The sequence below is a fragment of the Chinchilla lanigera genome, unplaced genomic scaffold (genome assembly GCF_000276665.1).
Source record: "Chinchilla lanigera isolate Chin_1 unplaced genomic scaffold, ChiLan1.0 scaffold00008, whole genome shotgun sequence".
Classification (NCBI taxonomy): domain Eukaryota; kingdom Metazoa; phylum Chordata; class Mammalia; order Rodentia; family Chinchillidae; genus Chinchilla; species Chinchilla lanigera.
Genome location: NW_004955409.1, coordinates 22,529,791 through 22,550,638, shown reverse-complemented (window position 1 = coordinate 22,550,638; position 20,848 = coordinate 22,529,791). Strand labels below are relative to the sequence as shown.

At 35.9% G+C, this 20,848-nt stretch overlaps 1 pseudogene; it reads left to right on the top strand.

The window, feature by feature from the left end:
* The first annotated feature begins 6,222 nt into the window (after positions 1-6,222).
* On the top strand, positions 6,223-6,677 carry LOC102008506 (annotated as a pseudogene).
* Positions 6,678-20,848: the final 14,171 nt, after the last annotated feature.

Sequence of the window (20,848 nt, the reverse complement as noted above, 5' to 3'; positions counted from 1 at the left end):
GTGAAAGGTGAACAGGAAGGAGGTGATATTCACAATGGTTTGGAAAGTGATGCTGTCCGCTATGGCTGTAATAGGCATCTGGTGGCGGGAACCTGAGGACCAGCCAAGGATCTATACACTGAACAGAAGTGGGTGAGGAGATGCCCAAGGGCAAGGCCAAACATCTTTAAAGATGCAATTTGTAAACACCTCCAGTACATAGACAAATGAGCAAAATGTCCAACTTCCTCACTATCAATCAAAATTATCATAACTGAGTCACTTTTATATCACTTGCCTCCAGAAGTGTGTCAGCCTATCAAGTTATGTATGTGTGTTCAATGGCCAGGGTTGGCAATATTGATATATGCTTTCCTCTTACATGGACTGATCGCTCATTTAGCTGTCGTCCTGCATCTGCCACTGAAAGAGAAAAGACAAATTGAGTCCGTTTTTCAAAATCAGCAGTTATTTGTTTTGTTAAGCACAACATGCTCGTCTCTGCTACTTTCCGTATGGCTGTGAGACAGTCAGGCCATTTGGTTGAGAAACTAATTAACAGAAACCACCTTTGAATTACTAAACTGGCAACCTGACATTGCTGATTAGATTATCATGGGAATAGTGAGTTGTGAAACATTATTATTAAAATAAACCCGGACTCATTTTGTCATAGGAAAGCAGTTTAAGCAGCTTTCAAATCAAAAACTCTGTCATTCTTGGCATGCAGGTAGTTGTGGTATTTTTCACCTTTTCACTGGTATTCTGGTGTCTTATAAACACACCCAAAATATGTGTGCTCTGCTCTGAGACACAGCTCTGAATAAGTTATCCTGCAAATTCTCTACTAGGGAAGGAGGAGGAAGAAATTTTGAAGAGGAGAGAGGAAAACAGAGAGAAAAGAAAGCAAATACCCCAAAATAACAATATCAGTTCAGGAAAATAGACATTTCCCTGTTGACATGGCTAGAAAAAAATTTTCAGAAAATTCTGATCCAAATGAACCTACAGCCTATCCTTGAAACAGGAATTCTCACCCTCACTCATATTTTGTTCTCCACACTTCTTTCTGTGTGAAAATGCTCACTATTTCAGTTCTTGGTTTTTTTTTCTTTTTTTCACATTAGAAAGAGGCATCTAAAGGAGCAGCATATTGATTTCTCACTGCAGATTAGAACTCTGCTATTCAAAAGCCATTTACCTGAGAAGCATGGGAATTGGGGGATCTATTTTGTCCTTTCCAGTTAAAAGCACCAAAGATACCCAGTTTATGTTTACATTAACTCTTTGAAGACTACTTAGACAGAGATTGCTCCGTCACACAGATCCCTCTCAAAGTACTTCTCAGGTTTTTTAAACTCTTGTTCTTTCCTTTCACAAAAATATCATTCTGCACAAAGCTATTATGCAGTGAGTTGTGTGTTGAAATACCTTTGAGAAGGCATTTTATACATTCAAAGGAGAGACTAAACAAGTCCCTTATTCCTCAGATTCTGAAACACCTTCAAGTCATCCAAGGGCACAGTGATAGGAAACTCAGTGAACATTACTTTTGGTGCACTTAGTAAACATCCGAGAGCCATGTGCAGTCATAGAATTATTCCTGGAGAGTTAATTGTGCAGACAATTTTCTTGCCCTGGAGAAATCAGGTTTACAGAAATCACTGCTGTCAACATGAGTCATAAACGTAGGCCCAACCCCACAGCCATAAGACTGACCTCACTTACCAGAGTTTCATCCCAGTCTGATCTTATCTTTATTGAAAATTTTTATATTTTGTTCAGTGTGGACTTTTTGCATTAAATCTGATTTTTTAAATAATGCATCAAAATATTATCTTCATTACTGAGATTTTTTGGCATGCCTTTCAGTTTTGTGCCTTAAACAAGTACAGAAATCACTCCATAGTATGAGCCTTAATCATGACTTCCCCAGGGCTGATCCTACATCTCTCTGCCAGACAAAAGGATCTTGTTTAATTTTTATGGCTCTTTACATTAAGAAATGAATTCCATTATGTTTTTATTCCTATGATCATCTCAATACATATCCATTACTTAGAAGTAAAAAAGTAAAAAAAGAAAAACAAAACATTGCCCTAGTCCTACCACCTAGCAATATTCACTGCTAATAGTGAATATTGCTATAGATCTTTCCAGGACTTTTTCTGTGTTCCAAAAAGTATGTTTGCATCAGTAAAATAGGTACATGATAAATAAAGAAATAAGGGAATAAATAAGCATTTAAAAGCTGTAGCTATATAACAATTTTCCAGACTGCCAATGTTTTTTAAAATGCCATCATTTCATTTTTTTAGAAATTTATTAGAATATTTATTTTCTAAATACTCAGTTTATGAAATGAGGATAATTTCAGTATCTATGCATGTCAGAGATTTCCTAGCCATTACAAAAAGACTTTTAAAAATGAAAGAGGAGTGGAAAGGCAATTCAAAACTTAGAGCTATGTATAGTGCTGAGTAAATGTTACAAACACAATTTCTAGGACTAATGTAAAGCATAATGATAATCGCAGTCTTCTCTCACTCTTTCTCCATCTCGCTCTCCCTCCCTTTCTCTCGCTTTCTCTTTCTATCTCATTCTGCTTCACTTTCTAAACACATCTTTATCTATATATCTACATTTGCCACATCAGCAGTTTAATACAAGTATTATTACTCTTATTACTCTCCCTATCAATTTGGATAGCATAATGGATAACATTATGAATCTTGTGTAAGACAATCCAGGTTTGAATATTAGGAGCGTATCCTTGGGTAAATTTCATTTGTGCTTTAATCCTAATTGTTCATGTATGTCAGGTAAAGTATAAAAATACCTATCCTCATAGGGTTCCTGTGAAGATTAAATAACTTTTATAAATCTTCACCTTAGTACCTGGTACTAAGAATGTATGACATGTAAATTATCAAAACCAAATAAAATTTCCATTATCAAAAGAAAGTATATCATATGGGAGAGAAAGCCATATGTTCAAATAATGCAAATATGGTCCGGTAAAATTATAAAAGGTTCCTAAGAATAAAAATAAGCAAAATTTTCCTGCTAATTTGAAATTCATGTTAATGAATGGGCTTACTTTCTACTTAAGAGAGAACCCTTTAAATCTTAAGCAATAAAAAAGCCAAAAAGAAAATTAATATAAAATGAGCCTTTAAAATGTCTTCTTCCCTATATTAGATTTGTTTTTCCCATTGGTTTTCTAATATGGAGGAAAAAATACAGAGAATAGAATTGTAGCATGGGATACACTTATGTGGCAAAGATGATATGTAAACATCATAAAACAAGAAATTATGAACAAAATGTTATAATCTAATAAAATTTTAAACTTCAGATGATGCTTAATAATAATAAATTCTATTTAGGCTTATATCAGAAGTAAGTGATGGAAAACCATATGTGCTCTATAAACATTTATTTAGCTTTGAAAAAATCCCTATAAATATCTATATTGGAGGAACTTACGACAGAAAGTGTTAATCTCCAATTTACAGTTTAAGTTACTATCAGAGAGTAAAATTGGATGGAATAAAATTAGAAAGATGAGAATTCATCCATACCAGTAACAACAGCCAAGAGACTCTCAATCTTGGAATAAGAGTTTTAAGAACATCCAAAAACTTAATCACAGTGAACATGGTTGTAAAGTTGGGGACATGTAACAAAATTATAATTCTAGGTAAGTTTAAACCTAATAATTATGTAGTGTTCTTTCTGAAAAAAAAAAAATGTACCATAAGAGGACTACTCTTCACCATACAAAATTATATATCAGAGGAGCAAAATTCCAGCACATTCTGAGAGGATACCCTGATTATCACAGAGAGTGTTCTCTCTCTGTGGCAGCTATAGATCTGTAATGAGGCAACATGAGTCAGATTAATAGAACTTCATGTCACTCGTCATCAGACTCATACTTACGTCCACTTCTCATGGATATGAATATAATGAGGCTTCCCAGGAGTGGGTAATAGCTCTCTGCTGCTAAGAGCTCCAGAGCCTTGGGGACTCTCAGGCTCTACTTTCAACTCACCATTCTAAACGCAGCCTATTTGATGTCCCTGCTTTAAATTTAATTCCCTCAAACTGTATTTCTTCCACTGCACCTGTTCCTCCAAATTTTTGTTCTAGTTGTCTGTCCTTTCCAGTTTTCTCCCTGGTACTATCTTGCTGGTTTCTTTTGTCCAAAAATTATTTGTATCTGAATTATCAAGTGAAAGCTGTACAATTTCAATACCTAATGATACCCTCTATCTTGCATAATGTCTCAGTGTCCCAGGTATTTTCCAGAACTTAATAGACAATATCTGCTGTTACTTTCAGATCATATAGAATAATTATCTAGGATAATGATAGCAGCTTGGCCTACTTCCAAATTATATTCACATGGACAACCCTAGACGGAAAGAGAGCATAGAAATGTGATTTCAGGGATCCAGACATCTTCTTCTACTTATATTTGTTATCTAAACACAAATTTTTAATAAAAAAAAAAAGGCTCCTTGGAGAAATCCCTGATTCCTTGTTTTCCTTGTATGTGAATACTGAAAGAAAAGCATTTATATTACTACCTAATCATAACAGAAAATAAGTAAATATTTAAATACTATTAAATTTGTGTCAAAAAATACAACAACCAAATTAAAGAGTATACTCAGGACAGAAAGTGTTAATCTCCAATCTAAATTTTAAATTGCCACAGAGAGGAATAAAACAAAATCTAGCCTCCAAAATATGAATTTCACAGCATTTGGTACCCAATCAAAAATTATGAGCTAAGTGAAAAAGCAGAAAAATATGAGCAATGAGCACAGAAAAAAAGTTCGCCCACAGAAATAGTCAGAAATGACAGAGATGACTAAACTGACCGACAAAGACCTTAAAACACTCACTTAAATGTACTCCATATGTTCAAGAAGATAGAGGGAAGCTGGTGCATGGTGCAGAAATAAATAGAGGATATAAAGTACACTCAAATGGAGCCTCTAGAATGAAAAACCTCTAAAATGAAAATTACACTGGAAGGGACTGACAGCATATTAGACATTGCTAAAGTACCAACTCTGCATGACAAAGTTGATCATTATATACTATAAATATATACTAATAAAAAAGAAAAATTGAAAAAGTGGGTTCAATGAAAAAGATTAATAAATTTGATAAACCTGTAGTACATCAAATGAGGAAATAAAGAAAAGGAATGAAATACCAGTAAAAATAAGACAAGGACATCAGCACAAATTCTTTATTAGACATTCAACAATAATACATAATGAAAAACACTATAAGTTCTAAAACTTAGGTGAAATTGACAAATTCTTTGAAAAATATAAATTATCAAACTGAGATAAGAGGAAATAAAACATTCTAGTAGGCTTATATGAATTAATTCATCTATATATTCATCTCAATAGATATATGAAAAGAATTCGGCAAAAGTTAATATTCCCTTATGAAAAACACTTGCAAACTAGGAGCAAAGTTGAATGGTCTCAAACTGATAAATATCATGCTATCATGTAAAAGCCTACTGCTAACATATTTAATGGTTAAAGACTGTATTACTTTTTCTTAACTTCAGAAACAAGGCTTTCATCACCCTTATTTAGCATAATACTGGAGTTTAAAGCCAGTGTATTTGGAAAGAAAAGAAATGAAAAGCACACAGATTGGGAAGACATAAAATTGTTTTAACTTACAAATGACATGCTCATCTGCATAAAAGTTCTAAGAAATTTGCCCCCACACCCAAACATGTTACTAGAATAAACGTATTTAGAAAAGTCACAAGATTGAAGATGAATAAGCAAAGACTAATTTATGTCTATTTTCTAACAAAAAAAATTAGAAGTTAAAATATAAAAAAATTTCATTTGCAATAAGCATCAAAATGCAAAACATTTAAGCAAACAAAAATGCATGTAAGACCTATACACTGAGGGTAGTCCTTGATGAGTGAAATTAAGACCTAAGAAAATGAAGAGTTATACAATATTTTTATAAGACTTTATAGCATTCAGATGTCATTTCCCCAAATTGATCCATAGATTCAAAATACCATCAATCAAAATTGTAGTACAATTTTTTTCGCAGAATTGACAAGCTGGTTCTAAACTTTATGACAAGGTGGCATGTTTGCCTGTCTCTCTGGCTCCTGAGTCTTGAGAGCTCGGTCAGCATGGACAGTTTTTTCTGGTCATCATACACACCCTGGTCACCATGGACAGCTTCTTTGGCTTCAAGATCTCCAGCTATACCCACTCCTTCGCACTCAAGGCCCAGGAATAGGAGGGTGCACAGCATGTGCTGGCCCTGACCACATGCTGCCTCGTTGACAGGGCTCAGAGCCGAGCTTAAGTACTATGGTGCATGCCACGGCCAGGAAATAAGACACCAGGAGATTGCAGTTCCGTGGCCAACCTCAAGTTATCTTTCCAGCCCATGCTCAGTCTGGACCACCTCCAAGTCCAGCCATCCGAAAGCTTCTACCTTTAGCCAGGCTCTGGTCCTGTGTGGATCACTGGGCACACCAGGTTGTTCCTATAAGCAACAATGTTTCTGAGAAAGAAGAGAGTGATGAAGAGGAGGAAGAAGCACAGGAAACTGAGCTGTGCTCCATCCTTCCTGCTAAAATGCTAGGGCCAGGGCCTAGACCTCGGCTGCTTGCTACATGAAGCATGCACCATGTTCCTGGATGAGTTTGAAGAATTTCAAATGTTTTCTTCTCCATTTAAGGGGAGAGTTTCAAGGTTACATTTTAGACAAAGGTTGAAATAAAGTAGTATGAGGGTTTTTGCAAGTAATAAAATAAAATAAAATGTGAAGTGAAAAGCACCTAGTAGTCTCAAAAACTTTTTTCTAAAAAAGAAAGATAAATTTAGGATATAAACACTAGCTAGTGCCAACAGTTGATTTAAAACTGTAGTAATCAAGACAATGTGTGATTAGCACAAGGAAAAATAAAGAGATCAACAAAACAAAATAGAGACCACAAGTAGGCATATATATGTGCATATATATATATATATATATGTATGTGTGTGTGTGTGTGTGTATATATATATATATATATATATTTTTTTTTTTACACATACACTCAGCTGGTTTTCCAAAAAGATAATTCAGTGGAGACACGAAAGTCTTTTTCAACAGCGTGCTGGTAACATTGGATAGCTATATAAAAATACAAGGTAAATCTCAATCGTTAGCTCAATGCCCTCTATAAAAATTTATTCAAAATGGATCATGCTCATACATCTAAAAGCTAAATCTATAAAACTTATAGAATGAACTAGAGATTTCTGCTCTTCCAAGCAGACTGCTAAGAAAATGAAGATGCAAGACACAGATTAGAAGAAATTGTTTTCAAACTTTATCTCTGTTAAAGGACTTCTGGTCAAAATATGTCTACAATTTATTCCAATTCAACAATAAGATTAAAAATTATTTATGTATACATAAGGATAGCTGGAATAGGTGTATTACTTATGTATGTGATTTATCAAGAGGAACAGTCAATGCTTAAAATTTTCTTTTTCCTTGACCAATTTTACTCACTTGAATTTGGTAATTAAAATGACTGATTGGAAAACAATAAGCAGTATAAGAACCATTGTTGAACTCCTACCATTTTGTATGGTGAAGCTCTGCATCATTTCCAATGTTTTTTTAAATTATTTTATTTATTTATCTATTTATTTATTTATTTTTTACTTGTTACTGTCTTTGCTTGTTTGATCACTCTTACGTTCTTATGTCAAATGGACTGAGCAACTTCATTGAAGATAATGGCATGTAATATAGCAACCACTGTGAATTTCTATCATTTTGTCTTGAGGTCATGTATCATTTTTGATGTTTTGTGTTGCTTTGATTTTGTCTTCATTGTTGTTTTACCCAGCCTAGGCTGTTCTTTAGACAACAGAATATTCAGTGAGACCATAAATGACTATAAGGAGCAAAGGACATAATGAGAAAAAATTATTCAAATTCAACAATAGAAATCAAAGGATTTCATACCAATCAACAAAAGAATTGAGCAGACATATCAGCAAGGAGATATATAAATGGAAAATAAGGCACTTAAAATCATTATTCATTAAGAAAATGCAAATAATATCTGCAATGAGATACAACTCCATATAGAGTAAAATGACTAAAATTAAGTGCTGTCCTGCACGTGGGGCAAGTGAAAATCTTCAGGACTGGGAGTGACAATGCAAAATGATTCATCCACTTGCAAAAGAACATAGTACTTTCTTAAAAAGTTACAAATACAATACTATAGAACTCAGGAATCCCAAGAATAAATATTTAGCCAAAGAAAAGAAAAATAGATGCTAATAATAAACATCTTGTTTTAAAAAAAACTCATAACTTACCAGTCTCTTTTGAAACAAATGGGCAGAGGTCTTTAGGTGGGCAGTGGTATTTAGATATTAATACCAAAAAGCTTAATTCTGAAATGAATTCATATGTGATAACTGCTTCAGGATAATCCAGGATATAAAAATCGATGGGGAAAATTGCCCACAGGTTTAATGTTTCAAGTAGATGAGATATGCATGGAGGTTAGTATTATATTCCCTCTATTTTTGTATTATTTAAAAAATAAGACTCCAGGAAAGAAATTTATAAATTAATTCCTCTTTGATCTGGAAGCCAAAAGAATGCCAATTAAAGTGTCCTTGATCCTTGCCTAGCAAATGCCGAGAACGATAAATGTTGAAGAAGCCTTATGTTGAATTCTCATTCTACTCAACCTCTGGAAATTAGAAGGTAGGTATAGTAGAGCTAGCTGAGACTTAAATTTTTGGAAAATGATATCCATTCCCCCTCAGTTTTTACCTTTACTCCATAATCATGGCAGTCACATTTACTGGAGAAAATACTTTGAGTACAAGGTAGATGTGATAACAATGCATTATCTGTGGATGGTCTCACATCAAATGGCTTTGGTTGGCACTATTCATCAGAGAAGAGTTCATATTAATAAACTCTGGATTCAAGCCTTAGAAATACTCTCTCTAAAGGTTCCAGTGCTCATGACTGAAATCCTACCAAAGATGCCAAGAACAGCTACAAACATAGCAGTCCATCCACAAGGCCCATTCACCCTGGGATTTTAAATAAAGCTTACTCTCAATTAACTTCTTAACTAGTTTGCTCCCCAAATATTTCATTTGATCAATTTATAATTAAGTGGTATATTTAGATGCCTAAAACATTTAGCATAATTATCATTTCTTCTCTTATTACTGTTAAATGCATGCAAGCTTATATAAAATTATGCATGGATCCTTCGTATGCCCATATTGGTTGATACACATTCAAACTTCATCGACTCTTTTGTAATGAGTATATCATACATAGAAAATTATTTTGTACATATTGAATTGTGCACTCAAGGAGGAGATGGCCCTAGCTGCTTTCTGGGAAGATCTAAACATAACTTGTACTCCCACTAAATATATTACCTGACAGTCACCTCCACTTGGGTAAGTCTGACTTTGTTTTGTCACAGTACAAGCTTGCTCTCAGAAACAAAGACTGGATTTGGATCTTCAGTTAGGTTATGATTTATAAAATGGAGACTTAGTTTTTTAAACACTAAAAAATCACTATATTCTCAAATTCTGAGAGTAGAGTTATTTACTTATTTAGGCCTTCTTCCCTATTCTTCTGGCTATTTTATCATTCACTAATATCTTTAAACAGAGAATAAACAAAGGGGAAAAAATGAAACATAGTATGCTAAGCGGTCAGCAGCAGATGGGGGCCACAGATTGGTTTGAGGAAGACAAGATTAATGGAATCTAATAAAGACTAGTAATTTTATATATCTGGACTTATTACCCAGGTATTCCCTGATCCCATTATTACAGAAAATTAAGAGTTGCTTATGTAACAGATAGAAACTGATCAAAAAATGTTCCCATGTCAGTGTAACATATAATATTTTTAAATTATACCCAAGTTTTTTAAGAAATGAAATTCCTGACCAATCATGTCTATTAGCATGGCTAAGCCCTTAATCTCTTACAGTATTTTTAGCTTGTTTTAGATCTTATAACCAAACTTTCCCTTGTTTTTAGTTCTGAGGTAACAGCAACGGATGTGTGATTACACTTTGCATGGATTGTGAGAACTGAAGTCACCCTCCACTTTCATACTATGCCATAGCGCAGCAATAAAACTTTCAGTTCAGTCCTCTTGCTTAAAAAGCAGGAAGTTTATTCTTCTGGAAAAATAACAGGACAACTTATATGATTCTGTCTTTTGCCTTCGTCCCATCTACTGTCTGCCACACAAAATTTAAAGTTGAAATATCTAGATGACTTCATGCATCTCCACACTCTGTTCCTTACAGATCTGACCTTTTCAGTGCAAGTGTTCAGGTACTACATGAACTTTAATGTGCAGTAAATCTCCCCGTTTTGAAAGCTTATACTGAATTCTTTCCTAGCACCTTTACTTTCACATTCTTCATATATAATCAGTAAAACTGTGAATGGCCTTGAAATGTAGCTGACAGGAAATATTGCTTTATAAATAAAGCTGGCCATGCTCATTTTATTTCCCTTTATGTGAAATCTACTTTAATAGGAAGTAGTCCTGCTAAGTAAAATTCTAAGAACACAATGTACACAGTTCTTTGATCTATTAAAAGTATTTTACATGTGTAAATTATCCACGAGAAGAGAAAAATTATAATACAGGTCACTCAACCAAATGATCATCCAAGCAGTTCTTTCTAAAGTCATAGTCAGTGCTTGTCTTGATTACTTTTCTCTCGTGCTGAGACAAAATACCCAACAACCAAAATTAAGGGAGGAAAGGTATTTAGCTCCCCGTTTGTAGAGGTTTCAGTCCATATTGGCTGGCTCCAAGGCAGGGTGCCATGGCACAGGGGCAACAGTTCATGGTGATGCCAAGATAGCAAAAGCAACAAGAGCAAATGGGGGAAAAGGGGAGGAGCAAGCCTCTTTTTTGGCCCTTTTTCTTAATTTTAAAGAGAAAAGGACAAAAACAAACTTACAAAGACAAAACAACACAAAAATAATAAAAGGGATATAGAATGTCAAACAAGGTGGTAGGAAATTAACAATGGTTGTTCTATTACATATTGTTATCTTCAGATTGGTTACTCAGATAACCAGATTCTAAGTCTCCTGGAAGACAAAGTAGGTAAAATCTTTCCCTCTCTTATATTATATGAAGGCTACCCACCCCAGAGCGGGTATAGCACTCACACCATCAATCCCAGCACTAAACAATGGAGCAATCACAAACTCTAGATTCAGCCACCTCCAAAAAGCCCACCCCCCTCACAACCACATGAGGCTTTGGAGGGACATCCAGACACAAACCATAACATTCCACCCGGGCCCCCGCAAAGTTTCATGCACATCCCTTTATGCAGAAGGCATTTATTCCATCTTTAAGAGTTCCAAAGTCTTAACATTTTCAGCATTGCTGAAAAGTCTAAGTCCCAAGTCTCCTCCAAGATGTAAGGCAACTCAGTTGTGAGCCCTTGTACAAATGAAAAGAAAGTTAAAGACTCCAACATTCAATGGCACAAGATAGACATTTCCATTCCAAAAGTTACACACAGGAAGATACAAAGCACTGGGACTAAAGCAAGTCCAAAATCCAGGAGGGCAAACAATAAGTCCTGTAAACTTATTGTAAACTCCAAGTTGTAAACTCCAAAGGGCACAGGTGACTCCACCCCTACAGTACTTCTGGTGGTTGTAGCTCCCACGACTTCTCTCTCAGGCCCACGCTGCTCCCTCCTTGCAAGCTTCCTCAGACAATGCACTTTCCTAGCTTCTCTAAACTTCTGGGGTCTCCACTGCACCTTTGGCTTCATTCTCACAGCTTCACACACAGCCCTCTCAGGAGCACACTTCCTGGCCTCGCAGGCTTTCTTCTGAAACCTGTGTGGAGGCCTTTTTAACCTCAGAACACTCCCACTCTTCATGAGCCTAAGACTAGTGCCACATGAATGGTGCCAAGGTCTGCTGCCAGCTGGAACAGTAGCCAGGCTTCCTTTTCTTTTCGCTATGGGGTCAAGTGCCTGGGTCTTTGAGCAGTCTGTACCCAATTCTGAGGAACAAATTCTCTATGCCACCTCCATTCTGGCACATGACGTAGCTTCCGTCATTCTGATGCACAATTCCTCATTCAGTTTGAACAGCCATCCACTCCCAAAATAGCTGTCAAGAGATTGAAGAGGACCCCCCTCCCCCGCCCCCGCTACCATCACCAGGCTGGGGACTGAACTCAGGGCCTTATATGTTTTAAGCAAGATCTCTACCCAGTGAGCTACAATAGCTCAGGTCACCAAAAGGAATTCAAAGTATTTGTTGCTCAATTGGGGGGTACAGTAAGCAAACCACCCCAAGGTCAGCTTCTCCAAGGTCCACCTCAGCTGAAGAGAAATGATTCGCTCATTTCTCACCAGAGCAGCTTGCATCCCCAGCAACTGAGCAAGGCATGGACATGAAGGTCAGCATATTCTGTCCCAAAATAAACAATGTTATTTCCTCCTTTCCTTTCATAGGTATTTACCCCTAACAAACACCCAAACACTATCTCAGAATCTGCTTCTGAAGACTGCAAAGAGACAGAGGCACAAACTCTATATATGATAGCTGAATTATCCAATATGCAACATAAACTTAATCAATACTCTTTCACCAATTGCAACACAAAAAGTCATTTCCAAAGTCATAGCTTAGTTTGTTTTATTATTGTAGTCAACATCTTACATTTTGAATGTTCAGATCAAATTTTTTTTGAAGAAAAGTAGAAAGTAATCCCTGTTTTATAAGATTTCTTACCCCTTTAGACATCCTCGTTTGAGTTTCAAGTTTGTAGTAAAGCTCTCAATCCTCCTTTGATTCCTTAAAATTATTTTAAAGATTTTTCAGTATGAAGAGAGTTTTTTTTAAAGATTTTTTCAGTATGTCAATCTCTCTCTATCAATCAACCTAGTTCATTTTCCTCTCATGGAATTTTCTCTGAGATAAAGGCTTTTAATGAATTGGGCTTTAATACATAGCCATAGATTCCACTAAGGGACACTATAATGCACAGCCCTGTGGAATCTGCCAGTGCTGCTATGTAACAAATATATAAAGGTTGCTTATCATTAAATTGAGAAGTGTCATCGTTATGAAACCATTCAGAAAAAAAATGTGTTTCTTGTCTCTGAATCAAAACTTGTGCTTACCCCAAGCAATTTGTTTACTTTTATCTTACACAAATAATGAAAAATAACACTAAAAGGTATGTAGTTCGTCTGGGAAGATACCCAAAAAGAGAATAGCTGGTTCAACTGGGACCTCCAATCTCAGTTTTTTAAGGAATCTCCACACTGATTTCTACAGTAGTTGCACCATTCTACACTCCCATCAGCAGTGAAGAAGGGTTCCTTTTTTCCCCACAGCCTCTCCAGCATTTATTGTCAGTTGATTTTTTTCTATGATAGCCATACTTTCTTGGGTGAGAGGAAATCTCAGTGTTATTTTAATTTGCATCTCTTGAATGGCTAATGATGTTGAACACTTTTTTCATGTATTTATTTGCCATTTGTATTTCTTAATCTGAGAAATGTGTATTCATCTCAGAATTAAAAACATCTTACCACTACAATATATGCGCACACCTGTTTATAGCAGCACAATTTGTAATAGCTAAATCTTGGAAATAACCCAAATTCCATTAACCGAGGAATGGATAAAGAAGGTGTGGATTTTATAAAATGGAGTACTACTCAGCCATAGAGAAGGATAAACTGGAGACTTTTATAGGTAAATAGATACAACTCAAGAACATAGTCCTAAGTGAAATAAATCAGACCTAGATGTGTAAACATCATATTTGTCTCACTAGTGTGAAAAATTGAACAAGAAAATAGGATCTGAAACATACAATAAATATTGTGAACTGGGAAAAAACTGTGCAAAAGAAAAGACAAACTGCAGTGGGGGAAAGGGGAAAGGAAGAAAGGGAAAAGAAAAACTATATGTATACATAAGGTAGTTTTACAGCTAACTTCTCTTAGTTCCTTGAAAAGTATTTGTGCTAAAAATATATAAAACATATTTGTCCTAATATCACTTAGACAAGATATCATGCCTGTGTCTTGCACTCTGATCAACCACTACAATACAACAATATGCAATGTATCAACTACTGTAACTGTCCTACTAACCTGTTTTGAAACTCAGTTTCATGTTTATCTTTTTTCTCTTTAAGATAAAATTTTTAAAGAAAGTATGTAGTGTAGTACGGTGGTTAGATGATAGAGACTGCTTCAGAGCCTAACTGCTGCTGACCAGCTCTACAACCATAGGGAATTATTTAAGCTCTATGTACCTGTTTACTCATCTGTAAAATGGTGGATATAGCAATATCTTCCTCATAGGGCGATATTAAGAACATACATAATATGTGCATCATGCTTAAAATAGTCAGCATGTAAAAGGCATGATTTGGTAGGATTTCCATTTTGAATTGTACTACTTAAGCAATATATCTTATTTCAAAGGTGTATATTTTATGTTCTCAACTACTCAGTTCCCAATTCTCCTTACATTTGTTTGGCTTTCCCTTGGACTTTTCTGAACCTCCTTTTTATAAAATATGTAATATTCATCATGTTTTTCAGATTTTGCAGTTAATAAATGTGCAATACCTAAAATCAAGATAATATATAAAAGTATAATAATGATTATAAATAACATTTATTGAATGTTTGATATATGCTAAGCACTATGCTAAATGCCTGGTGTATATTAGCTAATTTAACCCTTTCAGTAGCACTACTGCTATTTTCTTCATTTCTCACATAAAGGAATTAAGACCTGGAGTAACAGTGCAGTTTAAATTAGGATTTTACAATTAGAAATTGGGAGTTGGCTGCACGTCTACTTTAGGATTTCACCATCCTGATATAACTATTGAAAAATTTTCCAATAAAATTTCTAAAACTACATGTGTTCTTTGCCAAAACATATAAATAGCATACAAAATATTTATTTACATTTTAATTGAGATACCTTATGTAACTTCACATTTATTTAATTTTTCATGTCACTAATACTCAAATATAGAAGTTGAATAGTTACACAATATTTCATCCTTTGTTTGTACAAAAATATATTCAAGCCAATTACCCCACTGTTTTGCAAGTTTGCAGTGCTTTTATAAAACTCTAACAAACATCCTTACACATGGATTTTGCTGCCATCTCCATTTATTTATCCAGTATTAAATTCTAGAAGTGAAATTGATGAACAAAAAGATAGTGTGTGAGCACTATTCATATTTCTAAAATGTATTCAAGAAGCATTGGTTAGTTTATTCTTCCAGCAAGGTTCAAAGAGATTATGACTCTTGTCCAAGGTGATATATTATATATATAGTGACTTTTTAATTGGAGTTGCATTATACACAGAGTCAAAGGAAACATCTTTACAGCCAAGAATATGGCATGCCCAAACAATTATTTATTCAAATCCTCCTTTGTAAAGTTTTATAGTTTTTCCTTATGATACGTATTTGGGATAAAATTTGTTTCCAGATATTTTATAATTTTTGTTATTACTTTGAAAGTGGATGTTTGCCATTATATTTTATATGCATTTTCTATTGTAGAAAGGAAAACTATCTATGATTTCATTCTTTTTACTAACCTTTAACTTGTAATAGAAATTCTTATTTCTTACATTAGTAATATTTACTACTTAGGTGATTTTCTTGTATCATTTAAATGCCAGTCTGAAGATCAATCAAGAGGCTATATTATCTAGTTGAAGCTTCCTACCCCAACCCTCCTTCCTCACCTTTGGATTTGGCTACAACATCCCCTAGCACAGGGATGTTGGGGATATTGGTGTAGTTGGTCTCAGCAGGAAGGACTGTTCTGTCACCGACATTTTCTAAAATGCCATCTGCAAGAAGCAAATGTACTCACCTCTGCACCACAGACAGAATTCTACCACCAGAGCCCATTGGTGTACCACAGTTCCAGAAGGGCACAGGAATACAGCGGTGTCAGATCATTCATAACTCTTATCAAAAAGAAGAGCAGTCCCATGAGCAATGGTAGATGAATGCATAATGAGTTCCTGAAACAACCTTAATATTTTTCAAATGTAAAATCTATTTGTACAACATCTTAGATTTTGAAAAGACAGGCTGTGCTAGTCTGCTTTCCGTCACTGTAACCAAATACCTGAGATAATCAACTTAAAGGAGGAAATTTTGGCTCCCATATTTGGTGGTCCCAGGCCACAGTTGCTTGGCCCCAATAATTTGGGCCTGTAACAGCACAGTCCATCACCACAGAGGAAGCTGGTGAAGGACACTGCTCCCTCATGATAGTGGGAATCAAATAAAGAGAAGCACTCCTGGGGTCCCAGCATCTCTGGGAGGACACGCACCCAGTGAACTATTGTTCCATCCCCTAGGGCCTGCCTCCTACCCCCTTCCAGTAGCACTACAGGATAAGGACCAAGCCTTTAACACACGAGCTTTGGGGGAACATTCTGAATTCAACTATAGCACTGGTTAAGTCCAAAGGAAGGGCCACGGCTTGCTTCCTTACCACATGTCAGGATGGTTTATTATTATTAAGACCAACAGTAGAATATTGCTCATTGTCCCAACAGTAAAACTTCATTTGCTTATCTTTGCTTCATTAAACATGTGCACCCTAAGTTCTGGGTTTCCCGTGAAATAAGTACTTTCCTTCAGAATTTGGTGTTGTGTTTCTAATTTCGTGACGTTTTTCTCTTCAGCACAGTGTTCCCTACACATACACATGCACGAACACAATGCTGGGGTTACTGCGGTTGAGTCCAGGGATCCAGCTCTTGCCCATCTACCAGCTTGATATCTGCCCTCAAGAAACTCACTCTGTTGCTTAACCTTGCTTGTCACTTCTACAGGGAAAAAAGCTTCATTAATTCTAACATTTCTATGACAAACAAAACTCCAAAAAGTTCACTTTTACTTTCTCAGACATTTTACCCAGCTTATGGTTTCCTTGTGCTTTTTCTTATCTTTCTCTACCTACTCTTAACCATTCCATCTGTAAAAATCTAACTCACAAAAAGTAAAGCTTGGAGAGCCTAGACCGTGAAGTGCAGAATGCAGTATCTATTTTCCTCTGAGTTTTCCATATGACGGTCTAACTGTTTGGCAGCTTCTGGACTCCTTGGTGTGGAAAGCAGTGTCCCTGCACCTGCTGTGTTCTCTTCCACAGCACTGTCACTTAAGAGCTACGACAGCAATAAAGTGTCTGTGGGCTTGATTTCTACCCTTGGAAAAGTACATAGCAAAAATAAGAAATTAAATTTTAATAAATACTTTTAAGTTTATAGTCATTCATTATGTAAAGCTTAAGATGAATTTATAATAAAATTAAACTACCCTGAGTGACAAAAGAAAAATCACTTAAAATTCCATTTCTTAGAATATGCCATTATATCTAAATATTTACTACATTATTTCCCTGCCTTGGAAAATAGAAATAAAATAAATGCTCTCTTTGGGTTGTATCATGTACACATCCTCAAAGAATTATGGAAAGGGCATGTTAATATCACAGTCAGAAAATAAAGACCTGAATCATCCATGCTGAGATGTGAAAATAGTTTATAGCCACTTTCTCCCACACGTAACCCTCCTGGAGAGATCTTTTGAAATGGCAACATGGCTATGCAGTTTGAAAGGTTGTTTATCAGGACTTTAAGTTGTCTTATGATATAATGAGCTACTACTATTTTATTTCACTGTTTTTATCTAATTAGGCAGTTAATCTATTCTTTCACACAGAGACTAAAACTTTGAAGTCATCTTTTATGGTACTGAGAGAGAAGAGAACAGACCAAGCTGTGAACCTGTACAATCTGCTGGCCTGCTGCCTTCCCTGCAGAGACTGATGCTGAGAAATAATGCAGAGTCTAAAGCCAGACTCCCAGGGATGAAACCCACTACCATGAACACCATGAAACACTGCCAATCGGCTGACTGGGCCTCTGACCTATAAAACTAGAACATTAATGGTAATCTCAGAAAGTGATAGCAAGAACTTGGTGAGTTAATGGCACCATGAATGGGATGTTGAGTGTTTTACTGTACTGTATAAGCATTTGCCAACCACATCTTCATTAGCCTCATGCTTGGAGGCCAAGCACACTCGGCCTCTAATTTCTCAAATATGATGAGCACACTCCTTCCTCTAGGACTCTGTATAAGATGTTCCCTTAAAAGCGCTTACCATGTGGGTAATTATATATTCAATTGTATGACTTTTTGCTTAATAACCTTCTTTCCTCTAGGTGTACCTTCCATGAGGCCAGGGATGTTATTTTGTTCCAATTATATACTCAGGACTATGTCAATGCTCATCTATTGAATATTCAATAGATATTCATTGAATATAGAGTAAATAACCAAGTCTAAGAAAAGTATCTAATTTTTAAACTGTCACAGAAACAGATTGTTAAGTCTCCATGTTTGAAATCAGTTCTTTATCAGTTGCATCAAATTACATCAAATCTCCATTTAGCTTAAAATGTCACAGGTATGCTTTCCTTTATTTCTTTTCAAGATGCATCTTCAGAAACCAGATTGCAGACGTTAATCACATCTTTTCAAGAACTACATAAATGTATGATAGGATCTATGAGATTACCTCATTTATTTTTTCTCTGAACTTATAGATACCATGAACAAAAAAATCCAATCAAATTGAATCAGTCAGGAGTAAACATAGTGTTCCCAGAACAAAATTTCTTAGCAGATGATGCAAGACTTTAAAACTCAATGTTTTTCCCTTTAGGAAGTAGAGACAAAACCTCCAACAGGTTCAGTGTACCCTAATGATGCTATTATTTTGATTTAGTGAATGTGGTTTATAATGAGGATGTACTTGCAAAGCAAGAAAATGATGTTCCGTGGAGAGCATATATTTGATTTTTCACATTACTAGCATATTATTAGTATTTTCCTATAAGAAAATTAGTACTCTCAAAGGGCAATGACCAGATGGCTAATGTTATAAAAAGCACTTTGCATTGCCCCGGGAGAGGTTTTACATAACAATATTATTCAAATCATCATTCAAAATACATTTAGGGGATCTTATAAACCTTCAGGCCACAGGGAAAGCAAATAAGCTTGACAAAGGCTCTGTTGAGTTAGCAACTTCAAAATGCATCACTGCACCTGCCTATTAGTCAGTTCATTGAAATATACAACCTACTTCTGCCTTCTCATTTATAGTTTTACTTCACGGCCTTTTTCCTCAAAGTGTGGTCCGCAGGACAGTAGCATCAGCATCACAAGGCAGCTTGTTAGAAACACAGACTGTAAGACCACACCTCCCCATGCTGTCAGAACCAACAACTTGACAAGTCCCCCAGGAAGTTTGTATACACACTAAATTTTGAGGACTGCTGTAAATAGTTTTACTCAAAGCAATGAGAATTAAATGGAGAATTTCAGGGTAACATAAATACAGTGCTCATGAAAAGGGGACATTTGTCAAAGTGCAAAAGACAGTCGTGTAGCAGCTGGAGGCATTGGAGTCTGACTTATCCTCAAGCTCTGCCTCTCACTGTGTGTATCAAACACTGCTTGTCCCCAACTCACACCTCCTGCCCCACCTTTTTCTTTAGTCATCTCTGTGGTAACCAACATTACACATCCGTAACAGGACATTGGCTGCTCCAGGTGGCGATCACTTTCCACCCTGGTTTCTCTGCTGCCCCTATGAGAAGTGGCTGTGGGAACCTGTTCCATCATTGTGACACTTTGAAATAAGAGTCCTCCCTGCCATGGCATCCCTTGACCAACCATGAATAAGAGCCACCGCTGATTCTGAAATGCATTGCCTTAGACCCCTCAGTGTTCCCAGCAGGATAAGCCCCAGTTACCAAGGGAAATGGGTAACTGTACTTCAGAACTGTGGCTTTCTTCTGTCCTGTGGCATATGCAAAAGTGATAGGATACCCCTCCGGTGATAATGTTCCATGACACGCAACTCTCTCTCTCAATAACAGACTCATTTGAGGCTCTTTCCTAATCTGAAGAATGAAGTGGCCACATTGGGAAACCCACGCAGTAAAGAGCTGAAAGTTGGCATCTAGGACAGTGGTGTTGAATCAATGGCTTGGGTGTCATTGTGTTTTTCTTTTAAGACAAAAGATGTTAACGCATGAGTTTTGTTTTCTAAACTAAAACCTCAGTATTTGGGTTTAATTGCAGTGTTGGCACTTTGTGATAAATAAGTGGGTTTTGGGTTGCAGTTTGAGCATTTGATCTAGATTCTAGAAACTCAACATGGACTCTAGCCAACAGCAAGTAAGAAGTCAGAGCCCTCAGTCATGTAGCCACAGGGAAGTAAGCTTATCAATGAAATGAGTGAGCTTGAAAGCGATGCTTCTCAAGTTGTGTCTCTACATAGGAAAGCAATTTAACAATGGTTTCACTGCAACTTGTGACACTCTGAGCACAGACCCAGCTAAGCCATGCCCTGATCCTTACTGCAAAAACAGAGTCAATAATGTGCTCTGTTTTAAGTTGCTAAGCGTACTTTAACTTCTTATGCAACAATAGAAAGTGAATATACCCTTCAATAGGATGAAGTTGCTTGAGGTTAGGGACTCTATTTGGTATGCCCAGTGTCTAATAGAATATGTGACACATAGCTGTTGTTTAATAAACTTGAGTAAATCTATAAACAACAATCTCTGATTTTGCTGAGATAAAATTCAGTATTTACATATTAAAATATATTCACTACTAGTATTAATAGAGTATATTC